We start from the raw sequence: 18,754 nt of genomic DNA, 5'->3' as shown, positions 1-18,754 counted from the left end.
TTTTTTTAAATCTTGCTGGATAGGCTCCACAGGAGAGTGGAAATGACAGAAAATTAAAAACTTAAGAACAGTGACTAGAAATTACTCAACCTGAAAAACAGAGAGAGAATATTTTGGGGAAAAAAAAAATGAACAGAGCCTCAGGGACCTGTGGAACAATAGCAAAAGTTATACTACTTGTGTCATTGGAGTCCCAGAAGGAGAGAGAAAGAATGGGGAACTGAAAAAAACATTTGAAGAAATAATGACTGAAAGATGTAAACCTGTTGATTCACAGAACTGAATGAAATCCAAGTCAAAGAAATCCATGCCAAGACACATTGTAATCAAACACCTGAAAACTAAAGACAAAGAAAAAGATCTAAATGCAATCAGAGAAAAATGACACATTTCCTATGGGGAACGGCAATTCAAATAACAGCAGATTACTCACCTGAAACCGTGAACCATGGAGGTTGGCAGGAAGTGGCACAACGTTTTTCAAGTAATAAAAGAAAGGAGGAGGTGATGTGAATTCTGTGTCCAGAGAAACCGTCCTCAGGAAGGAAAAAGAAATAGACATCCTCAGATGAAAGAAAACTAAGACAATGTGTCACCAGCAGACGTACCCTTAAAGAATGGTGAAATGCAGTTCTCCAGGTAGAAAATGATAACAGAAGAAGGCCTGGGATTTCAGAAAGAAAGAAAAAAAAAACAGCAAGGGAATGGGTAAAAATATGGGTAAATATAGTCAGCTATCCTTCTCATGAGTTTCTGAAATCATATTTGATGGTTGAAGCAAAAATTAAAACAGCATCTATTTGGTGCTCAATATATGTAAAAGAAACACTTAAAAGAATTATGTTCTAAAAGTAGGGGGTTAAAAGGACCTAAATGGAAGTAAGTTTTCAATACTTCACTTGCAGTTAAACATCAAAATCAATAGATTGTGATGTCATGTATGTATCTTGTAATACCTAGAGCAACCACAAAGAAAGGTATACAAAGCAATATCCTCAAAAAAAGTGCAAATTAAACAAGATGGAATCCTAAAAAAAAGAGGCCAGGCACCCCACAAAAAAACAAGAAAAGAGAAATAGGAAACAAACAGAAAACAAATAATAAAGTAGCAGACTTCAGCTCCAACATTTCAATAATTGCTTTAAAGGGAAACGGTCTACACATACTAATTAAAGGGCAGAGATTAGTAGAATAGATTTTTTTTAAATTAATTAATTAATTAATTTAGTTTTGGCTGCGCTGGGTCTTCGTCGATGCGCGAGGGCTTTCTCCAGTTGCGGTGAGCGGGGGCCGTTCCTCATCACGGTGCGCAGGCCTCTCACTGTCGCGGCCTCTCCCGTTGCGGAGCACAGGCTCCGGACGCACAGGCTCAGTAGTTGTGGCTCACAGGCCCAGTTCCTCCACGGCATGTGGGATCCTCCCAGACCAGGGCACGAATCCGTGTCCCCCGCATTGGCAGGCAGATTCCCAACCACTGCGCCACCAGGGAAGTCCCAGAATAGATTTTTAAAAAGAAAAGAAAGTGTAACCCAACTACGTGCTGTCTACAAGAAACTCACTTCAAACACAATGACATAGGTAATTTGAAAGTAAAAGGATAAAAAGATTCGTCAAGCTAACATGAAAAATAGTGAAAGCAAGAGTAGTGGTATATTGATAACAGAAAAAAATTAAATGGACTTCCCTGGTGGTGCAGTGGTTAAGAACCCGCCTGCCAATGCTGGGGACACGGGTTCGAGCCCTGGTCTGGGAAGATCCCACATGCCACGGAGCAACTAAGCCCGTGCACCACAACCACTGAGCCTGTGCTCTAGAGCCCGCACGCCACAACTACTGAGCCCACGAGCCACAACTACTGAAGCCCGCGTGCCTAGAGCCCGTGCTCCGCAACAAGAGAAGCCACCACAATGAGAAGCCTGCGCACCGCAACAAAGACTAGCCCCCACTTGCCGCAACGAGAGAAAAGCCCGCGCACAGCAATGAGGACCCAACGCAGCCAAAAATAAATAAATAAAATAAATTTATTTAAAAAAAAATTTAAAGAGGGTTATTATATAATGATTTTTAAAAATCCACCAAGAAGACATAGAGACACTAAATGTGTATGTACCAAACAATAGAGCTTTAAAATTCAATTAAGTGTAAAACTTTTAATCAAAATTAGCATTATAGTGTTACCATTTATTCAGAATTACTTTAGTCTATCCACCCTTCCATCATCTATCTTTCAGTCTTCCTGTTTATCCGTCTATGAGCCCAGAGGGTGAACGGCACGTATTTTCCTCTATTAACGATGGTGGTTTGTAGGCTGTGGGGTTGGGAATGGCTCTTTACCATCTTCTTCGTCCTTGCTATGATCGTTGATTTTTTATTAGATGAGCACTTTTTAGAAAAGTAAAGTCATAGAAATAAGCAACTAAATTAAAGTAAAATAATATATAAATTAATTTGTTCAGTGTTTAAACTTTTTATTGGCACTCTGTTAGATTCAAATTAGATTTTGGAATAGTATCTCACAGAAGGCAGATGTGCTCAACTTATGTTAACTCTGCCTTTGCCTGTGGTTTAATTTAAGCAATTTGCTTTTGTAAAGGGACACAGATCCAACCTATTTTAAATATATGTAAATGCTTATTTATTTAATTAAAATGAGATAGTGTCAAGTACTCATTTGAATAACGCAGAGCATCTTGATCTGTGTTCTGGGGGACCGTGTGTTATATGTGTGTGGAGATTACTGATGCTCTCAGCCATCAGGGAGGCCTCAGTTTGGCCTGGGGCCCTGGGCATTTATCTTAGGCCACAAGCATTGTTGTCCGTTAACCCCTATCTGCTATAGAAATGTTATTTTCTGTGCATGCTATGATTTAAAAAAAAGGAGCTGGGCGATTTATCACACCCTAATGCATAAGTCATGTTGGTCAATGAAGGTGAAGCTTCTTCTGAATTAACAAGAAACCTCACTAATATTTATGCCAATTTAAATATAATTAAACAGAGCAACTGATTATTAAGTAAAACAACCCATTTGAATTGCAGAATTGTAAGGTTGTAGGTTACATTTCACAGATCATAGCAATAATCTAAGTCTATCATTAAGACAAGAGCCAAGAACATCCAAGACATTATTAAAGAGGAAAGAGAAGAAATTTACCCTGCCCAACATCCGAACTTTTATGAAGCTACAGCAATTAAGACAGTGTGGTATTTCTACAAAGATAAACAAACTGACCAATGAAACTGGCCCATGAAGGAGAATACAGAACTCCCAAACAGTCCTCACATATTTAATCTTTGATATATTATATAGATGGCATGGCAGATCAGCAAGGAAAGGAGGGATTTTTCAATAAGCACAACTAGAAAAAAACTGTTATTGGTATAGGGAAAAAATAAAATTATAGTCCTAACTCCCTCTATATACAAAAATTAATTCCAGAGGATCATTCTTTTTTTTTTTTAACATCTTCATTGGAGTATAACTGCTTACAATGTTGTGTTAGTTGCTGCTGTATAACAAAGTGAATCAGCCATATGTATACATATATTCCCATATCTCCTCCCTCTTGTGTCTCCCTCCCAATCCTACCGCTTTAGGTGGACACAAAGCACCGAGCTGACTCCCTGTGCTATGCGGCTGCTTCCCACTAGCTATCTATTTTACATTTGATAGTGTATATATGTCCATGCCACTCTTTCACTTCATCCCAGCTTGCCCTTCCCCCTCCCCGTGTCCTCAAGTCCATTCTCTACGTCTGTGTCTTTATTCCTGTCCTGCTGCTCCTAGCTTCTTCAGAACCTTTTTTTTTTTTTTTAGATTCCATATATATGTGTTAGCATACGGTATTCGTTTTTCTCTTTCTGACTTACTTCACTCTGTGTGACAGTCTCTAGGTCCATCCACAGAGGATCATTCTTAAATGTCAGAAGCAAAATGTTAAAATGTTTAGTAGAAAGCAGAAGCAAGTGAGATGCAAAAACGTATTTAACTATTAAAGGAGATTAAAATTTTGGACTATAGCAAAATTAAGAAATTCTTTCATCAAACGGTGAAAAGAGAAACTATAAAATGGAAAAAGATATTTGCAGCGCATAAAACCTACAAAGCATTAACATATCAGCACAGTTTAAGGAGCTCTTACAAATTAATGAAAAACAACAATAGAAAACTGGCAAAAGACATTAATAGGAGTTTCACAGAGAGGAAACATCCAGCCAATAAACACATAAAAAATTGCTCAATCTCAGTAATTAGGAAAATGAACAATGAGACGTTTTGCGTCTATTCTATTGGCAAATATTAAGAAGTTTGACAATACCAAATATGGAGAGATTGTGGATCAAATATGAAGAGAAAGCTATTTATTATTTGGTCAGAGTTTAAATTAGAACCACCACTTTGGAAAACAATTTGGATTATCTCATGAAGTTGAGCATTCTCATACTTTATGACAGAAAAATTCCTCTAAGGATAAGCTGTAGGGAAACTTGCCCATGTGTACTGGAAGACAAAAAAAAAAAAAACCCTCACATAGTGCCATTCATAATAGCAAAAATCTGGAAATACACCAAATGTTCATTCATAAGAGAATGGGTAAATTAACAGGAGAATGGATATAAGTTATACATTTAAAAAAGAAAAACAACCAAGCAATATGTTGCTTGAGCAATCATATATATGCGATAAAACATTTTCCTGAAAGCCCAGGAATCATAAGCATAGATTCAGGGCAGTGGTTACCCCTGGGCTGGGGCGTATGAAGCAAGGAGAAGAACAGGGGTAGAGCAGATGTTAGTAGATGTTAGGCCAGAGTTCTTGTTCTTGGGTTGTGTGGTGGGTTCACAGGTGATCACTGGTTTATTCAAATGCACTCAAATATATTTACATAGAGGCCCAGGGACAGTCAAGGATGACATATGAACCAAGATGTGCCACGAACCAAGCATTATGGTTAACCCATTTTGTGTACTTTAAGTCATTTTAAAAACAGAGAAAAGTAAACCAACAGAAAAGAATTTTTAACAAATGGAATATTGGGCTTCTTGTCATTTTCTTATTCTACAATTCTTCATTACCTCTTTAGCAATGTTTTATTTTAAATTTGATTCCTTGTAAGATTTCTTACCTTTGGTTCTTCAGATTTCTTTTCCAACTCTATTCTTAAATATATAGTGTTCACTATTTGTTAGTATCCAGGTGAGAAAATTCAGAATATGTACTTTTATTTTTAAAAATATTTATTTGGCTGTGCCGGGTCTTAGTTGCAGCATGCGGGATCTTTTCGTTGCGGCATGCGGGATCTTTAGCTGCAGCGTGTGAACTGCAGCTTGTGGGATCTAGTTCCCTGATCAGGGATCAAACCCGCTGCATTGGGAGTGCAGAGTCTTAGCCACTGGGCCACCAGGGAAGTCCCCAGAATATGTGCTTTTAAAGGTTCAGTTCCTGCAACATGTTCTAAGTCTTCATGTTTCATGTAAACTATTATTTCCTTTCCAATTATAACTGTCATCTAGAATACAGTGGCACTATACCTACTCTACAAGTGTTTGGGTGGATTTTTAAAGTAGCCTAAGGTAGGATTAAATGCTAGTTTCTAACAGTACAGATCCATCAATGGCCTAGCACGCCAATCTTCAGTTGCTAATTATCTCTGTTTTTTTCCACTGAGTTGGAAAGGGAAAGTACAAACTCTGTGAAGTTAGACTAGTTGTGTTACCCATAACATTTGGAGGGCTTTGTTCTTTCAGCCTTTTGCTGTTCAACTGTCACACGCAGCATCTTAGGTGAAAAGGTCCTCTTGTATGGGGATTTTCCCATAGTGCCTTGTGATGCATGAGCGCAGACGCTGCATTTAGAAGCATTTAAGTATTTTGTATATCAGTGTGACAATTAAAGGAACAAATTGTTATTGTATGTTTAGTTCCTGAAGATAAGACCACAGTGACAGTAATGAGGTCAAGACATGGTATCCAGAGAGGGTGAGACTTGGTCTTTAAGAGTGAATTCCCTTTACCTCTCTGCCATGATTCATTGACCAGAAAGTTTAGATGGAGCAATGCAGCAAATAACAAATATCCTGGTGTGTAATCACTATCGTGCTGATACATGTGATGGTCACCAGACCTGTCTTCCTGTTGACAACAGGTAGGTTGAAGAAAATGTCTCCTTGGGGATTTTCTTGAGTCTTTAAATTGTATCAGAATGAACTTACTTAGAGCTCAGGAAGCTTGGAACACAGGTTGAATTTTAGTCTTTGGCAGATCTAGGTTAGAGTAACGGGCCTGTCCTTTGCCCTTATAGCCTCAGGTCACCCTTGGGAAAACACCATGATGCCACTACTGATTTTGAACTTGATGGAGAGTGGGTTGCTAACCCCTGTGTCTAGGGAGAAAAAGAGACATTAATGCCAAGAGTTATGAAATGAGTGGGACTGACATCTGCTTATTATGGGAGGTAGGGGTTTAAGATATAAGAACTTAGGATTTGACAGCCATATTTGTTCGTGGGGCTTGATAAAACCCTGTCCAGTGACCTTTAGGCAATGTGAAAACTGATTAACCCAAATGTGAAACCAGTGTTATTTCACGATCATCCAGAACAATTGGTAGAGCTCTCTTACTTGTGAATGAAATATCACACCTCAGAGGTATTGTTATAATCCAACACAGCACCATTCAGCTCACGTCTATTCTTCCAGAAGTGCCTGAAATACCCAAAATCCTACAAATTAACATTTCATATGGTGAGAGTGCCTGTCTTTTTTAAGCTATAGATTTCATGTTTATAAGAGCTACGGGCAGGGCCAGTTTTTGGGGTTTTTAAAAATTTATTTACTTTTGGTTGCGTTGGGTCTTCATTGTTGCACGGGGCCTTTCTCTAGTTGCGACGAGTGGGGGCTACTCTTCATTGCGGTGCACGGGCTACTCTTCGTTGTGGTGTGCGGGCTTCTCATTGCGGTGGCTTCTCTTGTTTCGGAGCCCGGGCTCTAGGTGCACGGGCTTCATTAGTTGTGACACGCGGGCTCAGTAGTTGTGGCTCACGGGCTCTAGAGTGCAGGCTCAGTAGTTGCGGCGCACAGGCTTAGTTGCTCCGTGGCATGTGGGATCTTCCCGGACCAGGGCTCGAACCCGTGTCCTCTGCCTTGGCAGGCAGATTCTTAACCACTGCGCCACCAGGGAAGTCCAGGGCCAGTTTTTTTGTTTTTTTGTTTTTTGGGTTTTTTTTGGCGGTACGCGGGCCTCTCACTGCTGTGGCCTCTCCCGTTGCAGAGCCCAGGCTCCGGACGCGCAGGCTCAGCGGCCATGGGTCACGGGCCCAGCCGCTCCGCGGCATGTGGGATCTTCCCGGACCGGGGCACGAACCCGTGTTCCCTGCATCGGCAGGCGGACTCTCAACCACTGCGCCACCAGGGAAGCCCCAGGGCCAGTTTTAACACAGATCATGGCAAGTTTATTTTTCAAAATGCAATTTTGATATTTTACTATTCCTGTTGGGTAGTGGAGGCATTGTTGATGTATAGGGCTTTACAAAATGTTTACACCATCCCATAAAAAGCCCACTCGCTCTTAATGGACAAGGTGTTTCAAATGTTGGAATACAGTCTTTTAAAACTTGCTGAATAAGTATTTGAATGTGAGCTGCTTCTACCCATCCTGAAAAGACACTAGAGCATATATCTATAAGGATAACATTTTATTTACTGGAGCATATATCTATAAGTATAACATTTTATTTGAATAGATCGTCTGAATAATTACAAATATCCTTCCAGGAGAAGGATGAGCTACCTTCTTTGTCTTTAAGGTTTTTCTCTTACTGTAAGCTTGAAAAATAGGGCAGTTCTGACAGTCCTGGTGAGCTCCACTGGCAAAACTGTAGAGCATGTTACTCACATCTAATTATTCACAGAACCCCTTCTTTGTTCCTGTGTGCCAAGCTGTGAGTTAAATTAGTGGGAGATGGAAGTAATTTTTTGGCAGTACCAAGTGGCCATCGAGGGAGTGCCAAAGATAATTTGGGTACAAAGTCACCCTAACAGATTCCTAAGTATTTTCCCCCACTGAATTTAGTGTTGTCAGAGAAGACTGGTCATTTTTTTAAATCCAGGGTCCAATCTGGGGACAAGGAATAGCAATGACTTGTGTTAGCGACCTAGCAATTTAATCGTCACAGAGGTGGTCATAGAAGGGCCATTTGGACATCTCACCTCCTGCGCAAGTGAGACACCCTTATGGTTTTATAACCATCATTACCTCAAAGCATAGCCAGTGCCATTGAAAATGTTAACACTTTTTTTTTTAAGAGGAAACAGTACTCACTTGAGGAAGAAGAGGTTCTGCTGCCTGGGTGCCCTTGGTGTTCAGCTGGGTGTGGAGCGAGGTCGTTTCCTGTCGTGTTGGCTTGAGCGGGCTGGTTATTGTCTAAAAGTTTTCTGTCTTCCTAGGCGCCCCTTTCTTTGGAAGCTTTTTTTTTTTTTTTTGGTTTGCACCCACTGCCCTTTCTGTGTTGCCAGCTTCTCTGTTATTCAATCCAGGATGCATGAGACAATAAGAAAACTCAGGGAACTCACTGCCACATCACTCCCTGGGTTCTAAGATCATTTCCCCATCTCCCTCCTCCTCTCCCCTTTCAGAGTTTTCTATATTTGCTTTATAACATCCAGGCTTTCTAGCAGAAGGAATAAGAAGAGTGAATTGACTCCACCTTGGTCTCTCCAGTATCTTTATATCAGTTAAATAGGAATTCCATTGGAATTGAGACACAGCATAAATTTCAGAGGCCTCTAGGGATGCACAGAGTACACTTCATCAGAGTTTTCTCCAGTAGAAACCCTGCACCTGGGTCATTTTTAAAAAATCAACTTTTGGGAATTCCCTGGTGGTCCAGTGGTTAGGACTCCTTGCTTTCACTGCTGAAGGAGCAGGTTTGATCCCTGGTCGGGGAACTAAGATCCCACAAGCCGCATGGCGCAGCCAAAAGAAAAAAAAAAATCAACTTTTGTTGGTTTAATATTTAATATTTAACAATGAATATTTTATATACAATTGAATGCACTTAAGACTGCACTTTGATGTGTTTTGACAAATATATACACCCATGTAGGCATCACCACCATCAAGATATCGAATATTCTCATTACCTCCTAAAATCTTCCTTCTGCCCCTTTGCAGTTTCTAGAGTCCAAATCTCTTCCCCAGGCAAGTACTAATATGATTTTTCTCACTGAGAGCTTGGTTTTTTGCCTGTTCTCATCCCTTATTTAAGTGGAATCTTATAGTATGTACTCTTGTCTGGCTTCTTTCACTCAGCAAGATGCCTCTAAGATTCAACCATGTTGTGTATATTGGTAGTTTGTTACTTTTTACTGGTGATGACTATTCCATGGTACAACTATACCTCAGTCTGTGTATCCATTCACCTCTTGATGGACATTTGTGTTGTTTCCATTTTGGGCCCTTATGAATAAAGGTGCTATGAACATTCACGTACAAGTCTTTTGGTGGACGTGCATCTCTATTTCTCTTGAATAAATACCTAGAAGTGGAACGAGCGGCTCATATAATAAGTGGATATTTAACTTTTAAGAAAGTGCCAAGCTGATTTCACAAGTGGCTGTCCAAGTTTGCATTACCAACAGCGGGGTATGAGAATCTGATTACTTCACATCACATCCTTGGGCTCTGGCCGGGGTCCCTGCCTCCAACATTGATGAGGATCCCTTCAAGCCAGTATGGTTTCGGTGCAACGCTCAGCCGATGGCACTTCTTAGTAAAGCTAGTCCGTGCCCACTCCCCATGGCCCCCCATCTTAGCTCTTTAAATTCCCTGCACTGGAGTGCTGGGTTAGGACAGACTCCGGGATCTTCTCTTGCACAGACCCAGAACCACTCTTCCCATTTGACTTTTGACCCCGACAGGTCTTTCTCAAATCTAACCCCACATTTTTTTCAGCACAGGGGAATGCTTTCTTTTTTTTTTTTTAAACATCTTTATTGGAGTATAATTGCTTTACAGTGGTGTGTTAGTTTCTGCTTTATAACAAAGTGAATCAGCTATACGTATACATATGTCCCCATTATCTCCTCCCTCGTGCGTCTCCCTCCCACCCTCCCCATCCCACCCGGGGATCCTTCTTTAAGGGAAAACTAATACTGCCAGGTGTTGTTAAGAAGCTCAGCCTGAAAGAGATGTAAAAATCTTCTGGAGGGGTACTAGAGACTGGTAAACCAATCAGGTTTCAGTGATCTGGATAGGAGGTAATGAACAAGATAACTTTGTAGCTGTTTTAATCCCAATAGACCTGGAGCCTATTAATATTAATACAAAATTCTTTTCATTGAAAATGAGGGAAAAAAGACTTTATGCAAAAGAAATATTCAATTAATTCCAATAATTCAGTTTCAATTAATTTGAAAATAACTTTTACCATCTCTTTCTCTTTATAGTGGTAGCCATCAGGACATTAAATTTTATTTGGAAAATCCCTCAACCCACCCCACACTGGCTAGTATTTGTTCCATTTTCTGGTGGTCACCTACTCGTTAGTCACCTACTAGGAATCCTACTCAATTGATACGTCTCTCCTTAAACAGCAGGGACATTTTGGTCATGACATCACTGCAAGAGGCCCAGAGAAGGGGGCCAGGTGCATTTAGTCCTGTGTGGGCCTTAGTTTCCCCATATTTAGATTGAGAGTATTTTAAAAAGTAGATCTCAGGCCACGTGACCTGAATTCTTGTGAATGTACATTACAGCCTCAAGAAGTCTGCAGAACAGGATGGAAGGTGTCTGAGATGGTAAGAGATGCTTCCTCCAGGGCAAAACATTTCCTAAAAGGACAATTTTCTTTCAGGGTGTGATATCCGGAATTTTTTTGCTGTAATTCTTTAGAATACGTTAATCTAGCAAGAAGAAAAATCACCTGGTGAACTTCCAGCTGAATCAAAGCTGATTCAGAAAGTGTCTACCAAGTGTTACTCACCTCCGTGCTCAGCCCTCAGCCCTCACTTGGAGCTGGGCATGACCAGGCAGGCACAGTGGGTAGAATTCTCAGATGCCCCCCCAATTCCTGCCCGCTGGTGTCCATGCCCTGTATGATTCTCACCCCTTGAGTGCAGGCGAGACCTGGGAATATGGTGGGATTTCACTCCTGTCATAGGTTAGGTTACGTGGCAGAGTGAAGGGATTTTGCAGATGTAACTGTCTCCAACTGGTTGCCTGTGAATAATCAAAAGGGAGATGATCCTGGCTGAGCCTGACCTGAGCAAGTGAACACCTCAAAAGGGGGCCTGGGCCTTCTCTGGAGGGAGGAGATATTTGAAGTGAGAGATCCTCCTGCTGGCCTAAAAGCAAACAGCATGTCATGAACCGCCTGTAAAGGGGCCCTCGAGGCGAGGACCCGAGGGTGGCTCGTAGTTGCTGAGGGTGATGTCCGGCTGACAGTCAGCCAGAAAACAGCCATAAGGAACTGAGTTCTACCAATAACTTTAATGAGCCTGGAAATGGTTTCTTCCTGAGTCAAACCTCCAGATGAGAACACAGCCCACGGGCACCTTGATTTCAGCTTGGTTGGCCCCTGACCTGAGGACCTAGCTCCACTGTGCCTGGACTCCAGACCACAAAACCTGTGCGAGAATAAACGTGTTGTTTTAAGATGCTGAGTGTGTGGTAAATGGTTTTGCATCAGTAGAAAATGAAAGCAGCAGGGACCAATCCATATTCACATTCTTGCAGCTTTCTGCAGAAGCTGCTTGCACCTTGAATTCACAGCACTAGCACAGCCACCTTGCACGTACATACGTGCAGTGAATCCAACCTATTATGAGCTCTAGGAATCTGAGGGAAGCCATGGACGATCCCTTAGGAAATACATGAGCCTTGATGTAGGACAGAACTGATTGCTTGTGAAGTCCTAAGCCGTGTGCTATATATGCATCCTCTCTAATCTTCCCAACCACACTGCAAGGATGATGTTATGGTTATAATTATTTTATGAATAAGAAAACTGAGGTTCACGGAGGTGAACCAAAATGCCCAAGGTCATGTAGTAAACGAGCAGAGACATCAGGATTCGTGACTGGACCTTGCTGATCCCAAAGCCAGGGAACTTTCAGTTTCACAATGGCTCCTTCCTGTTTCTCACCTCCACTTTGTTTTTGAGTTCCTAAAAGCCACATCATCATTCGGCTTCCCAGTTGCCCAACTCTGTGGCATGCTCACGCAGTCACTCCTTGCTTGGAGCGATGCCTGGAGCCCAGACTCTCCTTGTGGGTCTTCTTGCTCATGTATGTTTGCTGCTACCCACACACAACACCATGGACAGGTGCTCCCGACTTCATTCCGCCAGCTATAGGAGCTGCTGCTGCTTTGCTTTCTGGATCCTAAGGTGACAGATGGGTGAAAGAAGAATGGAGTTGGATAGAAAATCGAAAAGGAAAGCAAAAAAGAAAATTATGGTGTGTTAAATGCATTGCCAAGAGACTTCAAAATGTTTTAGTTAAGAAAACCAGTGTATACATCACAGGATAGGGGGCTGCCCATTTTCAACCAAATTTGACTCCAACTCTGTAGTGTGCCAGCTCTATCCTGAGGCTTGTTTACCCTCCTTTAAGGTGGCTTCTTTAAGTGGTGCACTAAAGTATAGTTGTGGGTCATCTTGAGGGCAGGTTCTGGAAAAGTGAGTCTCTGCCATTTGTTCACATTGTTCATAACGATCTGAGATCTTGCATTCTTCTGCTCTCTCCTCCAGCTACTCCCCCCCACCCCCACCAAGAAAAGATCCTTTCTGATCGTCTGTCACTTTGACCAACTCTCCATACACATGCTGATGCAGTATCTCACAAGGACAAAGCTCTGAGGATCAGGTGTAAGGTGTTTTCCCAATCTGTTTTACAGACACACGCTCCCTTCTAGATTCCAGGTGCATGCTTTGGCTTGTGTTTTCATTCAGTGTCCTTTAAAGAAGTGAGTAATCGGGGGATTGTAGAAAGAGCAACGACTTGGGAAGCAGAAATGCCTGGATTCATGTTCAGGCACTACCAACCACAGGCTGTGTGACCTTAGGCCAGTTGTTTAACCTCTGAGCTTTCAATTACAAAATTTCAACTTCAGTTAGCAAATTGAGATGATAATGCTACTTCCTAAGATTCTTGTGAGAATTAAGGGAGATACTGTTTGTGAAGAGCTTGGCATAGAGAAATTGCATAAGGGTAGCTACTATCATAGCACATGTGGCAAAATCTGCATCCTCACTTCCTTTCACCCTGTCACAACTTCCTGTTCCCCACTGTCGATTTGGCTGTGAGACGCAAGGCCTTCATGGCCCCAAGGAGACTTGTTGCATTAAGTTCTTGTGTTTTGATGTTTACCAGCTGAAGGCCAGGTGTGACAGACAGAGAAGGCTGATCTGCCTCTTCCCTCTCCGTCCTCCCCGCCACCAGGTGAAAATCCTCCAAGCTGGGGAAGGGAGGAGACCTGGTTAGGAGAGAGCCGGGGTGAGTCCATGCTGAGGGCCTCACAGAAGGAGCCCTGCTGTGCAGCCCCTTAGATTTGGGGTTCTGCAACTTAGAACAGACTGGCACCCCATTTCCTGCTTGGATCCCTGAAGGAGAAGCCCCCGCCACGCCCGCCCCATCATGGTAGCTGTAGAATAAAGGCATAAGCGGTAGAAAGGGCTTAAGTAGGTGGGCTGGGGGCAGCCTCCCAGACACCCTGCTTGTCCCACCAGGGCTCAGGAAACAGCTCAATAACCTTCCTCTGTGCTCTGAGATGCAGCTGACTTTGATGGGTGAAGGGCAGCAGGAGAATATGCCGGCCTGGAAATACCTCTTCGGCATAGGATTCGTTTGAGAAACTACAGACACAGGAGAAGCTCTGGAAACAAAGGAGAAGTTACTCTTTTGCAAGAGAAATGTACATTTACAAAGGAAATTTCCACTTGTAGGGTTATCTCCCTCTCCGTACCAGGAAGGGAAGGAAAACCCTTAATCACAAGGGACCTATCAACGGAGGAGGTACAGACTGAAATCTGTGTGACAAACCTTACCCTTGTTTACCTTGCTCTTCCTGGCAACCGTCCCCATAACTGAGCTCCCCTCTCTTTTCTTTCTTTTGTCTTTAGTGAAGAGGTTATTCAAGCCAGTGGTTTAGGTCATGTTGGGGAGTTACTCAGTTTTGCTGGGTGTCTCCCATGTACACACAGGTTCACAAACTTCTGTTCGTTTATTGTCTTGTGAATCTGTCTTTTATTACAGGGACCTCAGCCAAGAACTCAGAAGGGTAGAGGGAAAATTATTTTTCCTCCCCGACAAGGGCCTCGTGACTGGGGATGAGAGGACGCAGAGTGGCCACAGAGTACACCGTGAGAGCAGAAAGCCCACGGGAACGCTGGTGTCCTGATGGATGCCAGAGGGGGGGGAGGGGAGGAGGACAGCCACACAGAAAGACATTCATCTCAGCAGGACCCACGGGGCACCTGTGACACTGGAAGACCAGATACCTCCAACCTCCTCCTCCCTGCGTGTCATGATGCTTCACAAACTCCCAGGCAGGGAGTGAGCCCCAAGTTGGATGGTTTAACTCTGAGTGGATTGGGTTTGCTCTAAACCGATGAGTTCTCCACTACCAAGCAGAACTGAGGTTCAAGTAACTTGACGTATTAACAGAGTGATAAAGACAGTTCGTGTATCCAGTGACCCCACCCATGTCACAGATCTAAGCCTAAATCAGCCTGCTTTTACCAGAAACTCCTGCCAAGGAAACCTGACATACACAACTCACAATCCTCCAACTCAGCTTTAGCTAGTTTACCTTACCCTAGAAAACAGGACCGGCTAGTTTTGTAAGGAAATCCCCACCCTCCTACCCAGTCGTGCTGTTTCCACGTGGCCTCTTCTCTCTGTAAACTCCTTGCCCAAAATCCCTCCGGAAGTGGGCTCCACTGCTTGTGAGACGCTGTGCTCCCCAAATCCTTGAATAAGGGACTTCAAACTCATTACTAACTCGTTTTCGTTTTGTCATTAAATGAGAAAGTTGTGAGGGGAAGCAGAATATGCCACCCCAAAGTAGCCACTTTGACGTGGATGTTTTGGCCTGAAGGCAATGAAGACCCAGCAGTCTCTGGAAAAGCTTTTTGCCTCTCCCTTAACCGCCTAAAGGAATTTAGATAAAGGGCTTGTTGCAGGAAAAGAGCTATTACTAGAGAGAACTTTTATATCAGAAAGACTTATCTGCAAGGCAAGGCAAACATTTGTTTACCAGACATTTTTTTCTTCTCCTCTTCCTGTGATTTGTCTTCCTGCCCTTTGAAGCCCAGACCCCTACCCCTTCTTCTTGGCTCAAGAAGGATGGTATGTAAGCCTCACTTAGAATAGAAGGGGCACAAAGTTGAGAGCTCTAAGTACAGATAAGTCAAGAAAGTAGTTTCCCTAGTTCTACTGGCATTTCCAACAACAGCAAACTGATGGATACGTAGAATAACCTGCCATGGTTCTCTAGAGCTTTAATCTGTCAAGACAACTTTTCCATCGTTATCTTTTTAAAAATTCTCATGTCACTACTACTGGAAGGAAGATATTATTGCCCCCATTTTAGAGAAAGAGAAACTGGAGTTCAGACTGGGGAAGAGGCAGCTAGCGAGCGGATTCCAGCGCTGGTACTACCCAAACTACACGAAACCAACCCAGTGGAGGAAGTGGGCACGTGGGAGGTGAAGCGGGGGGGGGGGGGAATTCTGAGCTGAAATGAACTGTGACTGTATTTAGTGAAAAACATTTCTTAGTCATAGTTTACCTGTAAGCTTCACATGCTGAAAAAAATGGGTTGCCCAACAAACATAAGACCTTCAAAGACAGTGCAGGTGTCAACTAGGAATTTCCCAGAATTGATGTGATTTAAAATTATGCTCCTGTCCAACTAAGCAAGTTGATATCAGTGCAGTGGTTTGAAGGGACTTTTACGTCAGGGCTTGAACACAGAGTAGATGCCCTTAAGGCTCATAGATAAACTTTCCCAATAAGCTTCCATCAGTGACTTGATGACTTTCAAGAAGAAAACTGTAAAGAGAATCCCTAACACTTTTAGTGGTTAACTTTAAGGATGTGAATGTATTATAGTAGCTCTGAGTCTAGCCTATCTTTTTTATGTTTTCCTTGGGTAAACCAAACCACTGTTTTGGTTCAACTATTTCAACCTATTAATTCTGCTCTATGCTTGAGGGCATGTGAGGAGATGAGAGAACCCAGGGGGTAAATCAGGTTGTAATTTTGTCCCATTTTGTACTTACATGAGAAATTCAAATGAAATATAAAGGATATTTGATTGCTTTGAATATCAGAGAGATATACCCAAAAAGTTCATATTAAATTTCTCACATTAAAGGTTTTTTGAAAAAAATTTGTTTAGAAGGTACCAAGGGTACCTTCAACAGGGATTAACTGAAACGAAAATAGGCAAATGGAATCTGTCCTTAATGGACAGACTTTTAATATTTAGATCATTTAATTTTGTATCAGCCTGGGGTGGGTCAAGGGTGTGATGATAAATCAGACCAGAGCTGATACACACAAGCCAGACAAATCTGATTTGTTCGCAGTTCAAGGTCCCAAGCTCATAGCTGGGGACGGAGAGCCACGAGGAGGGCGAGCAGGAGATGGGGAGAGCAGGGTGAGGCATGGGTGCAGAACAAGATTTTGGTACCCAGACTGCCCCCATCACTTACCCCCACAGGAGTTCAACCCATTCTCACAGATTTACAAATAATTGAAACTCTCAACAGACACCACTTGCACATTTTATTGCTCAGTCTCTTACGTCTGAATTTGCATCAGCAACAGTAGCTCTGGAAGCAAATGTTCAAAACAGAGACCCAGCAGCATTGGCTGGAAACAGGCAACTACGATTTCTACCTGGTGCTTTTGTCTATTTTATGTTCCAATTACAAATTGGAAACAAAAAAATATATATTTTAAAGTTTTGAGCAGAATTATCGGTTATTTTTTCTAAGCTTTAAAAATGAGCAGGGACCTTGGAAAATGTGAGATTATGTCCCTCCTTATTTTGGGAGTGAGGAGGAAATGAAGGAGGTGGGAGTTAAAATTCCCTTTCTTTTATGAATGGTGATAACAGGTGGTAGTTTTAAAGTGTTAATTGGCAGAAACAGAAGGTGGATTTTTAAAAGTTCCCTAAAAGCAAAGGTTTATAAACAAAATTACATTTTATCACATTATCTTATACTATACTCCTGCACATGGAAGCTCATTTCAGCAAATCAGTGCCCATAGGGAGGAGGACACATCCAGTATTCTCACCCCTTAGTTCCATGACCTCAGTTCCAAAATGGTCTTTCATACTACTTCACTCTTCAACTTAATCAGTCACATCTTTTTCGTGATTGAATTTGCCCCACTTCCCATCCATTCTCTGACTACAATCTGCAATCCTTTTAGTCTTATTGTTCCGCTACTTGTACGATGAGGGTTCTTCAAATTCATCAGGACCATCCAGCCATGGACCACTCTTCTTATTCCCTAAAATTACCCCCCTTCTGTGTTCAGTGCCCTGTCTCTCCAGCTTAGCTTCCATGGTCCATCAGTTGAGTAGTAACTCATTTTGCAGTCTCCTGAAGTCCGTGGCTCCTCTTTTTTTTTATAAATGTGGGAAAATAACCAAAGTTGGATGAAGCCAACACATACCAAGCAGCTGAATTATCCTAGATAAAACCCCACAACAGGGCAGGCTGGTACCACTGTGATTCACCATCACTGGTTTCAACTGGGTCCTAAACGCTGCCCAGCGATCTCACTAAACTTCTCCTGTCAACTCACTCTCCAGCTCTTGACAATGGTTTCAAAGCTTCCTTATTCTTCTAACCCTTTGAACAGTTAACTTTGAGCACAGTCATTGTCTTCTACTTCTTAAAAAATATAGAGTGTTATAACCTCCTGCTACAAAACTTACAAGCCTAGCTTTATTCACATCCAGCTTCTCATATTTCCTCCCGTTAAAAACAAACAAAAAAACCCCACCTCCTCTCTGCATCCCCACAATCAGCTCAGATTTAACCCTCTCATTGCTTAGGAACCCTACACTGTCAGTTACTTTTCCATCCAGTATTTTCAGTCTTTTTCCTGACTGGATTCTCGCCATCAGCATTTAAACATGCTCAAATCTCTCACACAACACAACATTTCAACTCATTTGCCCCTCTAGCTACTTCTTCCCCCCAACCCCGCCCTTCCTTCGAAGCCAATTTCTCAAGTTTTCTGTACTTTTAATTTCCGTTTCCTCACTTGGCACTCATATAGCAGTCCTCTCTAAGCTGGCTTCTGCCTCAATATTTGCACAGAATCCCCTTTGTCAAGATCACCTATAACCTCCTGTCACAAATCCAATGCATATTTCAAATGTTCATTTTCTCTGGATTTTCAGTAGTTTGCCCCAGCAGGCCACTTCCTTGGGAAGCAGTTTCTTCCCTTGACTTTCTCACCCTATACTCTCCTGTTTCCCCACCTTCAGCCCTGGCCGTCCTTTTCGGTCTCCTTTCCTGGGTCCCTAGATGTTGGAGCCTCTTCCCGCTGCACTAGTACTCTGGCCCTAGGTGGGATCTGTAGGTATAGCATCCTCAAGGCCCCACTCTGCAGCATCTCCCCGTTAGCCTCACCTGCTCTCCTTCTGCTGACTCCCCTCCACCCACAGTGGCCTCGTCAATGCTCCTTAAACCTGCCAGGAAGAAATGAGTCTTTGGAAATATTTCAGT

This window comes from Monodon monoceros, unplaced genomic scaffold (genome assembly GCF_005190385.1).
Source record: "Monodon monoceros isolate NGI ecotype Baffin Bay Population unplaced genomic scaffold, NGI_Narwhal_1 Super_Scaffold_17, whole genome shotgun sequence".
NCBI classification, from domain to species: domain Eukaryota; kingdom Metazoa; phylum Chordata; class Mammalia; order Artiodactyla; family Monodontidae; genus Monodon; species Monodon monoceros.
This window is presented reverse-complemented; position numbering follows the sequence as displayed.